We start from the raw sequence: 12,500 nt of genomic DNA, 5'->3' as shown, positions 1-12,500 counted from the left end.
GAATCAATGGTTTTCTTGTTATCAACGATGCGCTTTTGTTAACGTTCTTTAAGAAATTATATGATGGTGGTTATGACCAGGCTAAAAGACTGATCGATTCACGTCTAATGTCCTAAAAGTCTACTATCTCTGTAAAAGAAAGTCTACTTGCTCTCCATTCGTGAAAGTTAAGTATCAGCATGAAACAGCCTATGAAACCAGTCTTCTATCACTCTTAAACAAAACGACAGTAAGTGTTCATTTGCTCGTAATGAGGCATACAGTTCCTCTCTGATATAGTTGTTACCTCTTTCTATAACGCTTGGACAGTTATTTCTGATATATATATATATATATATATATATATATAATATATATATATATATATATATATACATAATATATATTATATATATTATATATATATATTATATATATTATAGATATATATATATATATATATATATATATATTATATAATATATATATATATATATTATATATATAGTATATTGCCCATTACTCTATCTAATGACATCATTTCTGAAATAATTTTTTGCCATCTGCATGTTTTTTTGTTTTGTTTTTTCACGATATAACAGTCTTTGCCATTTACATAAAATAGAAATGTTGGCTGTATATTTTATGTTGTATTGAGAAAATATGTGCATTTACCTGGATGAATTTGCATGACAAAACGGGCGAATATAAACTAGATAAATCCAAAAACGTGGTCAGTAGAGCTAGGAAAATGCACGCCAGTACAAAAAGTTTTTGGTTAGTATTTTCCGTGTGAATACTTAAATATCATTTTTTAACTATTTTCTTCTTGTATTTACGTGAACTTCTGCTTTGCTCAAATATTAGCACTTCTATGCTTTACTCTTCTCCGTGTTATTTTTTCTGCTTATTTTATATATATTGTTTCTGAATTTTGCTTTTTGCATGTTCAAAAAAAAAAGGGGGGGGGGGAAGAGAAGGCTAGGTTAGATTAGGGAGGTTAGGACCGTACCCTTTAAACCCAATGCATTTAAAAGAAGTTAAGCTTATGTATTTATATTATAATTATATATATATATATATATATATATAATATAAAATATATATATATATAAGTAATATATACATTTTTTTCTGGTAGTATAATAACAAATCAACTGTTTCGCCCCTTTTCGACAATACACACCTTTCCAAATGCATGTATATCATTTTTGACATAAAGTCTTGTTTAATGTGAAATTCGATTTAGTGCAACTTTTTCCAAATTCAAGGCGTGAACAAGTTCGACCTCGACACAGTTCAAACCCTTGGAAGAACTGAAACACAAGATTCCAACTTATAACTCTGCCGCTTACTGAGTGTGTGTTTGTGTTTAATATATTATATATTATATATAAAATATATATATATATATATATTTTATATATATATATATATCATAAATAACGGTATGTCATGTTTGAGCAGCCGTGGACCTCTCCACCATCCTTCGCACTCAACTCGATTTTGCGCTTTTCTTTCCACTTGTACCATCGTCAAATATCTTTGATGTTGTCGCTCGGGTCTTGTCTTCGGTTTGCCTCTTCCTCTGTTTCCTATCACCTTACGTGTCAGTACTCAAGTCTTTTCTCAATACTTTTACTTCTCATCACATGACCAATAAACTTTAGTTTCCTTTTGTTCAAGATGTCCAACAGCCGGTCTTTACAATTTATTTTTCTCAGCATTTTATCATTCTTTTTTTTTTGTCCAGTTAATACATAGTACTCGTCTGTAACACCACAGTTCAAAACTATTGACCTTTTTCTGTTATCTTCTTCAGCACCCAACACTCAAAACCCATATGACGCAATTGGGAAAACTAATGAGTTCAATAACCTCAGCTTTGTCCGTAAGGTAATGCTTCAGTCTATCCATGTGTTATTGAAAGCAACTGTGGCGTTTTTGGCAATGGTAATTCTTCTTTTATCTCCGGTGAATCATCATATGTATTAGTTAAAACAGCTCTAAGTTAAGTTAACTCTTTCTCTTTTTCCACAACCACTCCATTTTTTGTTAACATGTTCATCATCGTTCTTTTGCCGGGTTTATCTTCGAATCTTCAGGATCTTAGTTTCTTGGCTTTAAGAAACAAGCCAGCCTTTTCGCTTGTTTCTCAAACTTTTCTAGTAGTTGTTGTAGTTCAGTAATATGCTGGAAATTAAAATATATCATCGGCGTATCTTAGTTTTGATTTTTTGTACCCTCCAACATCTACATTTCCTTCAAAATTCTCTAGAGAAAATCTCACAATCATTTCAGAATACATATTAAAAAGGTGCGGAACACAGAATGCAACTTGTCGCACTCCTTGGCTGACTTCGAACCCCACTCTCCCAAACCCCCATAAGTGGTTCCTACAGTTCTTTTTGTTGGTCACACCATGGCTCTTATTAGTTGGCGATGCGCTGGAAACCCCATACCACTCATGCTATTCCAGAGGACATCGGGATCAACAGTATAAAAAGCTTTTAAGAATCGAGAAACACAGATAGAGGTCCTTCAGATGTTTTCTGCTTTTCTCTATGATCAATTTCAGATTCAGAATCTGGTTTCTGGGACCTTTTCCAGGGGGAAAACCTGCTTTTTCGTCTGCAATTTCCTCTTCAACTCCAACTTTATTCTTTCTCAACAATTTTCAGCAAAATTTGCTGCTGTGACTCATTAATGCAACTGTCGCGGACATTGCATAATGAGTCACAGCAGCAAAATTGTTGCATTGGAGTGTGTCACCTTTCCAGGTATGGGAGTAAAGACTGATTTTACCCCGTCCTCCGGCCATCCTCCTTCATTCCAAATCTTCGTACAAAGTTTGGGAAAAGAAGCATTCAACACTCGCCAGCACTCTTGACCAGCTCTGCTGCTATTTCACCTATTCCCGGCTCTTGCCATTCTTCAACTTTTCCATGGCTCCTACAACTTCGTCTAGCAGTGGCGGTGGTCAAACTTCGCTGTCATTGAGTCCAACTAATGTTGTTGTTAGATCCCCATTCCCCTTGTATAGGCTGGAACAACATTGATTCCATCTATCTTCAGTTTTGATAGTGTCCATTATAGGTTAAACTTTGGTGTAATGTTTCGTACTCCTTGGTAGAGTTTTCCCCAGCTGCCCCATTGATAGAACAGCTTTCAGTTTCTGGCAATGCTCACCCCAAAAACTTTTTCCCCCTCTCGCCGCAACAATCCTTGAATTCTTGCACTTTGGACCTTGTAAATCACTTCTTCAACTGGACCATCGATACCTTCTCATTCTAGGCATCTTCCTGCTTCAACTTCACTCAGTGCCCTCTCAGACATCCAGGGGGGAATTTGTCTTTTTCCCTTGGCGGCAGCTTCCCAAGCAGCGCTCATCAGGAGTTCCCTTCCCCCCTCCTACAACTCATTTGGTGTCCCATCATCCTCACATCGACTGAGCAATTCAAATTTGTTGACACTGCAATTCTGTAATTGTTGTCAGAGTTTTGTAGTCGAGCTCCAGAGGTGGTGTTTGGACGCTCCATCCCTTTTTAGTCTTATTTGAAAGTCGATAGTCAGCAGTTGGTGGTCACTGTTGCAGTCGACACCAGGTCTCGTCCTGGCACCCCTTATACAACTTTCCATCTCTGGTTCAACACAATGTAGTCAATTTGGTTGCGTGTTCCTTTTTCTGGTGAAAACCAACGTGTGCAAGTGTCTTGGGTGGTGTTGGAACATTGTGTTATCTCTATATATACAAGTTTATATATCCTGAATATTTGCATATATACAAATATTATACATAATATATATATATATATATATATATATATAGTCAAATATATATTTTTATATATATATATTTTTTTATTTATTTATTTGTCTATATTTATTTATATATATATATATATATACAAATTTATATATATATATATATATATATATATTTATATATAATATATATATGTTGTATGTGTGTGAGTGTGTAGTGTGAGAGTGTGGTGGGTGTGTTGTATATATATATTTTACATATATATATGTATATATATATATATATATATAATATATATATTAAAAATATATTACTATGTCTGTGGTGTGTGTGTGTGTGTTTGGGGTGTGTGGTGTTACACTTATAGCACATAGATATTCATATATACAATATAAGTAAGCCCTGCCCCTGTCAGCATTCTACGAAATCTAGTAATGTAACATTAACGGGCTTTGGGTTTCCCGTGTTCGTTATGGGAAAAAAAAACAGATTCCGTAGGACTAAAAACGACTGACGTATCTGCGCCTACATACAACCACACACACACACATAAACACGCGCACGCACGCACGCACGCACGGGGCGCGCACACACACACACACCCCACCACACACACACCACACACACACACACACACACACACACACACCCCACACACAACATACAAAACACACGCACACACACACACACACACACCCCACACACACACACAACACACACACACAACACACACACCACACACACATTATATATATACACACGCAAACACAAACACACACACATACACACACATATAGATAGATAGATAGATAGATAGACAGATAGATAGATATAGATTAATGATATATATATTTATAACACACACACACATACACACACACACACACACACACACACACACACACACACACACCCAACGCAGATATATAATATATATATGTGTGTGTGGGGTGTTTAAAATAAAATTATTATATATATATATAGATATATATATATATATATATATATAATATAATCCACACAACACACACACACACACACACCACAACACACACAATATAATATATATATATAAAATTATATATAAAATATTATATATATAGATATTATTTTATATATTAAAATATATATATAATATATATAAAATATATATATATATATATATATATATATATATATATAAAGCACATCAATTTGGTTTGGAATGATCGTAACCCATTCAGTTATTTTTGGGGGTTTTGATGTTTGCGTCTGCTTAACAAACAGCATTGTGCTTTCTCTCATGCACGGAGCTCACCCCCAGGCAATTCTCCGCTTTTCCCCTGCAAGTGAGGGTCACTGCAAGCACGCCCAGAAGTGGAAAGTGGCTGTATATAACGCCGGAGTTGAAGCTGAGGCAACACACTTCACGCCTCCCAACATGCTCAGGGTAGGTCTTCTTAAAGATACGTTTTTTCCCGTAGATTCGAATTTTTTGGCTCTTTCGAAAGGTATTTCTCGAATGCGTGATATAAAAAAACATCACATCTCGAATACTCTTCTTTGGGTTTTTGATGAATTTGCACTTTTATTCGACTTACAATATGCATTTTGTGTGATTGCTTTTGCTTTTGGGGTGGTCCCCGCCCCCCTCCGATCCCACGGCCCCCATTTCCCCAGTAGGGGGACGTAAGTATAGCATCAGTCTCCCAGTGGTTAGTTATATCGCCATTTTATTTTCTGCCTATTGATTCGTAAATGTGAAATGTGCTTTCCTTACCACCCAGCCGAGATCATTTTTAGCTTGAAGTAAGGCGACACCCCAAAAAAACGAACGGGCACTGGGAGGACCGCAGGGGCTACACCCGGGGGGAAAATACCAGGTCATCCAGCCCTCTCCCCCAGGATAGATCATTGGTTTTTACCTGGGGCGCGCCCCCCTAGGGGGCTTCAATATTTCCAAAAGGAGACGATAATTCAACTCTTTAAAAAAGACCCCAAAAAAACATACTTTAATTTTCATTCAAATTGGGAGGAAATTTTATTTACAGTCAAGGGGGGCGTGGAGGAAGGACAAATTCCAAAAGGGGGCGTGGATTTAAAAGGTTAAAACCACTGCTCAGATCGGGGTTTCCCCAAACCCTTTTTATTATGTGGCCCCGACCAAAACGAAAGATCTCCTGGCCCCGTTTTTGTGTCGCCCCTTTTTTAGATTTATACATTGTTTTGAATAGTGTAATGGGGCAAAGCTATAGGAAAGAAGCATTTAGTATGGAGATAATTTATGTAGGTAATTAGGTGAGATAAATTTGTACATCGACGTCTAATCTTTAAAATTACTCCATGACCCCCAAAAATCCCCTAGCCCCCTGGGGGCTATGGTCCTAGGTTGGGGAACCCCTGCTTAGGTGTTCATTCGGAAAACCGGGAAAATGGAAAAACCCCCAAACAGTGATGCCATGCAACCTCTTCCTTTTTAGAAAAAAGTTCTTAAAGTCGGATCCCCGGCTGCGATCAGGCTGCCTCATCCAAAACCGTCTCCCAGGTGCTGTTCCAGCGGCCGCTTCCCGCCGGGAAAACACCGTCCCGCACGACACGGCTTCTGGCGAACGGAAGCCAAAGGCGTCGTCCAGCCGCATTACGGATAGCGGGCGCTTTTTGCCCTTGTTTAAAATTCATGAATTAAAAAACAGTTTTAAAAAAAAAATATAAATCCCATTTAAATTTTATTTTCACTCTTTCCCAATCATCAGCACCTGAATACCGTGTTCATTACAAAATAAAAAAGCGCCGTATGCATGTATGTGAATACATAATACTACTATTTATATATAATATATATATAATAATTTTATATATATTAACAATATAATATGTAAAAATACATAATAATACATACATAAAATATTATGGTGTGTGTTTTTTTAAATAAAAAATATATAGGTGTTGTGTGTGGTGTGTTGGTGTGTGTGTGTGTGTGGATACACACACAAAACCACACACCCCAAACACATACACACACACACACACACCACACACACCACACAAAAACCCCCAACCCAACATAAAAAATTATATATATATATATTTTAATTAATATATATATATATATATATATTATACATATATTAATTTTTTTTTTTTTTTTTTTTTTTTTTTAGGGTAGTTTCATGTTTGAGCCCCCGTGGTCACAGCATGATTTAATTGTGTTTTCAGTTGTACTTTTGGAGTGAGTCGTTGGGGGCCAAATTTCCCTTTTCCCACGGAGAGTGCCGGTGTTACCTTTTAGGTAACATTCTCTATTTTTCCGGGCTTGGGCCAGCACTGTTTTGGGCTTGGCTTGGCCCCCCAGTGGTAGTAGGAAACAGGGGAATTTCCTTTCCCCAAGGGAACAACGCGCGGCCCGGGTGACTTAACCCCAAATTCAGATTGCCGTCGTGACAGTCTTGAGCCCGATGCTCAAACCACTGGGCCCACCGGGGCCCTTTAAATATATATATACACACACTTTAATTTTAAAATTATATATATTCATATATATATAATATATATTTTAAATAATATAATATATTATATGTGTGTGTGGGGGTTTGTTGGTATGGTGTGGTTTGTGTGGTGTGTTATGTGTGTGTGTGTTGGGGTTTGTTTTGTGTGTGTGTGGTGTGTGTGGTGGTGTGGTGTGTTGTGTGTTGTGTTGTATATGTTTTAAAATTTATAATAATTTTGTGTGTGTGTGTGTGTGTGTGTGTGTTGGGTGTGGGGTAAATTATATATGTGTGTGTTTGTATTTATTATTTTAATATATATATAATTAATATATAATTATTATATTTATAATATATATCCCAATTAAAATATGTGTGTGTGTGTGTGTGTGTGTGTGGTGTGTGCTTTATATATTATATATATATATATATATTTTTAATATTATATATATATATAGTGTGTGTGTGTGTGGTTTTGGGGTGTGGTGTGTGTGTGTGGTGTGTGTGTGTGTGTGTGTGCGTGGGTGGGGTTATATATAATATATATATATATAATATTATTATTATATATATAAAATAAAAATTATATAAAATTTTCTATTATGTTTTTTACATACGACAAAACCCACACACACACACACATAATGTATCACACCCCCAACACACACACACACACACACAAACACACACACAACCACAAACACAAAAACACACAAATATAATATAATATATATATATATTTTATATATAATATATATATTATATATATATATACTATATAAATATATATATTTTAAAATTATTATTATATATAATTATATATATATATATATAAAATTTTATATTAAATGTATAATTATATATATATATATTATTAATTTTTATATATATATTTATATATATATATATACAATACATAACACATAAAATGAAAATATATTAGCGTGTGTTGTGTGGGTGTGAAATACATTTATGGGGTGTGTTGTGTGTATGGTGTGTGTGTGGTGTTATAATATATATATATAAATATATAAATATAAAAATATATATTAATTATTAATCACACCCCCCCGCACACCAAACACACACACACACCCCACAAAATTATATATAATTTTAAATAATATATATTATATATAATATATATATATATTATATTATTATATATAATATTAATATATATTTATTATATATATATATATATATTATATATATATTATATAATGCACACCCCCCCACACAACAACCCACACAAACACACCACACACACACACAAATATATATATATATATAATATAATTATATATATTTTATATATAATATAATAATATTAAAATTTATATATATATAATATATATATGTGTGTGTGTGGGTGGGGGGTGTTGTGTGTGTGTGTGTGTGGTGTGGTGTGTGTGTGTGTGTGTGTTGGGGTGTGTGGTGTGTTGTGTTTTGTGGGGTGTGTGTGTGTGTTTGTGTGTGTTTGTGTGGAGTGTGTGTGTGTATAATAGTGATAGATAATAGATAGATAGTAGATAGATAGATGATAGATAATAGTAGAAGATAATGCAGAAGATAGAAGATGACGATAGTAGATGATAGATTTCCAAAACAGATTTCCAGGGGGGGACACGGATTCTTATAATAAACAGGAGGACCAGGACAGCAGGAAACCACATCAACGTTTTTTATTTTATTTGCTTCGGAGATCAGCAACGTGCCATCATCAAATCTGCATTTACAAAGAAACATAATTTAAAAAAATAGTACATTTAGGGGTTATAATTTCAGCGAAAATAAGAAAACAAGATACAGCACACAAATTAAAAGTAAAACTTTGGAGAAAATACTAAAAACCGCAACAAAAAAGATGTTTTGGATGGTGGGTTTCCTGCGCCTGGTCCCCTGTTTTTAAATATATATATAAAATTTTATTTAATTTTATATAAAATATATATATAAATATATATGTATATAAGGCCGGGGGGCCGGTGGTTAGAGCTCGGCTCGAGACTGTCGCGACGGCAATTGATTCGAGGGTTCGAGTCACCGGCCGGCGGTTTTTCCTGGGCAAGGAACTTTACCCCGATTGCCACCTAGCCCCTGGGGGGCCAGCCCACCCAATCAGTGTGGGCCCAGAATCGGGTAAAAAAGAGATGGGACCGATAAAAAAACCGGGCGGAAGGCAAAGGGAAACCACCGCTTTAAATTGCCGAAAATCATGGAAATCCATGATCGCCAAAGCCTTTAGGCAGGGGGACTTAAAAAAAAAAAAAAAAAAAAAAAAAAAAAAAAAAAAAAAAAAAAATATAATATATATATATATATATATTATTATAATATATATATATATATATATATTAAAAATATAATATTATTTTTCTGTTTAGATGGCAGAACAAAAACATTCCCGAAGGAAAAAACCTAATTTTGGGCCCCAAAAGCCAAAAAAGCATGTGTTTTCTTAAGCCCGAAACCATCACCCGGGGATGTCTCTTGCGGCACGCCCGAGACTCAATTCCGCGGTTATTTTTCCCCGGCGATTAATTGTCTGGCGACGGGTAAAAAAACGGGTTCTCGCTGGGCCATTCATTAGCCCCCATTTTGATTTGGAGTTAGAAAAGAGGGGGGAAAGGAAATACAAGAAAAGATTTTCGTTCTTTTCCCGTCCTGTTGTAGAGTCCGTTTTTCGAGAGAGGGAAGGGGGGGGGGTGTGAGGGAGACGTAATTGAATTTACAATAGTACGTTTTTGTGCAAAAATTACATTTTTGAAAAGTAGAACGATTTTAAAAAACAAGATGTGCATTTCCATTAATTTTTTGTTTTAAAAAGATAGTCACGCTCCTCATTTTTGAAATTTTTCAGATCCGCCCCGGGTTTTGAGCCTTAATTACAGATTAGGAGGGAAAAAAAAAATAAAATTTTTATACGTTTTTCCCCGTTTTGGGTTTTTGAGGACACGGATCTATCGTTTTTTGGAATATCTTTTGTATTGGGTGAATTTTTCATTTTGTCTTTTGTTTTAATTTATCTCTCTTTTTTTTTTTGCTTATTTTTTTTTTTTATTTCCGTTCGTGTTCCTTTTTTTGCTTTACTCTTTTTTTTTTTTCTCTGTTCTTTTTTTCTTTTTATTCAATTTTTCTGCAACGGTTTCTTTTTTATCTTTTGTTCTATACTCTTTGTTTTTATTCTCGTCTTTTTTACTTTCAAAAATTTGAGTTTTTCCTTTTCTCTCTCTCCTCTTCTCCCCTTCTCCTCTTCTCTCTCCCCCTTTTTTCTTCCCCTCTTCTCTCTCTTTCCTTTTAATTACCTTCATTCCTTTTTAAATATTTTCCCTTGACGTTTTTCTTCGAATCATTCTCTTCCAAATGTCCAAGTTTTTTTTTTTTGCCTGTCCCTTTTTCGTTTTCGTTTTTGTTTACTGATCCAAATATTAAAGAAATATTTTAATAAAGACTTTCGTAATTTTTGTTATTCGGATTTTATTTTCCCATTTTTGTATTTTCATTTTCATATTTTGTTTTTTATTATTTACTGTTTGTACATTTTTTTATCACCTATTTGTATTATTATTATTATTATTATTTTTTATTATTTTTATTTGATCATTATTTTATTGTTATTTTCAATTTTTTCATTTCTATTGTTTTCTCCTCGGAATAAATGTCGTTGAATTTCCAAAAAAATCATCCAATTAATAAAAGCCTTGATGACCCAAAAACAAACAGCTGTAAACCACTTTTGGGGTTAAAAGAATGGTTCGAAGTCAAACAAGGAGTCGAAAAGGGTTGCATTCTGTCTCCCACTCTTTTAAAAATATTTTGAAACAAATTTTGAGAGGTCCTAAGAATTTTTAAGGAAAATGTGGATGTTGGGGGGATACAAAAAACAAATTTTGGGTACGCCGAGATATGTTTTGATTGCCCAGCAGTATACTGAACTCAACAACTACTAGATAAAATTAGAAGGGAAGCGAAAAGGGTGGTTTTTCTTGATGCCCAAAAAAATAAGATCGTGAAGATTCAAAGATAAAACCCGGGTAAAAGGGTGAAAAAATTTTTCAACAAAAGGAATGATTTTGGGAAAAGTGAAGGATTCACTTATCTTGGAGCTGTTTTAACTAAAATATTGATTCACCGGGGATAAAAGAAGAAATTTCCATTGCCCCAAAGCGCCCCGTTTCCCCCAAAACACGGAAAGACCGAAGCATTTTCCTTACGGACAAAGCTGGGTTATTTAACTCATTATTTTCCCCCAATTTCATCAATGGTTCTGAGGTTTGGGTGTTGAAATAGAAACAAAAAAAGATCAATAGTTTTGAAAAGTGGGTTACAGACGAGTCTGGGTATTTTGGACAGAAAAAAACGAATGATGAAGTGCTGAGAAAAATAAATGAAAGACCGACTTTTGGAATCTTGGGAAAAGAGGAATTAAAGTTTTTTGGTCATGTAATGGAAGTAAAAGTTTTTAGAAAAAATTGTGACAGGATGGTGATTAGGAACAGAGGAAGAGGCAAACCCCAAAAACAAGACTGAGCGACAATACAAAGATATTTTCGGGCTGCGATGGATAAATGGAAAAAAAAAGCGTAAGACGAGTTTTAGTGGCGAAAGGGTGTGGAGGGCCACGGCTGCTCAAACTGAGCAACCGTTATTTATGTTGTTTTCATCATTACATACATTATTTTTATTATTATATTTTTGTTATATCATTTTATCATTTAATAGTAATAATAAAATTATATTATATTTTTTAATATTTTTTATTGTTGTTTATTAACATTTTTATTAAACAGTAAAATAAAAATTCTATTATTTTTTTTTTATTTTTCATTATCATTTCTATTATTTTTATTGTTTTTGGGTTTTCAAGTATCATTATTATTATATTATTGTTAATATCATTTTTAAACATTATCATTTTTTATCATTTTATTTTTATTTTTATTATTAATTATTATTTTATCATTATTATTATATTATTTTTTTCATTTCTATCGTTTTTATTGCAATTATTTTTATTAAAATCATTATTTTTATTACATTTTTTATCTCTTTTTTCTATTACTATTTTTATTTTCTTTCTTATTTTCATCATTATATAATTTCAAACATCATTATAATTTATTAAAATGTCACACTTTTTTCATCATAAAGGCATTTTATTTCTATAAGCTTTTTTTTTGATGTTACGTAAAATTTTTTCTCTGTTTTTTCATTTTTTTTCCCCAAATTTTAAAATCTTTTCATTATAATGCTATTAAAATTACTATTAGCGGGAGTTCTTTTTTAAA

This window comes from Penaeus monodon, unplaced genomic scaffold (genome assembly GCF_015228065.2).
Source record: "Penaeus monodon isolate SGIC_2016 unplaced genomic scaffold, NSTDA_Pmon_1 PmonScaffold_3640, whole genome shotgun sequence".
Classification (NCBI taxonomy): Eukaryota; Metazoa; Arthropoda; class Malacostraca; order Decapoda; family Penaeidae; genus Penaeus; species Penaeus monodon.
The sequence above is the reverse complement of the archived record's forward strand: the minus strand, read 5'-3'. Positions refer to the sequence as shown.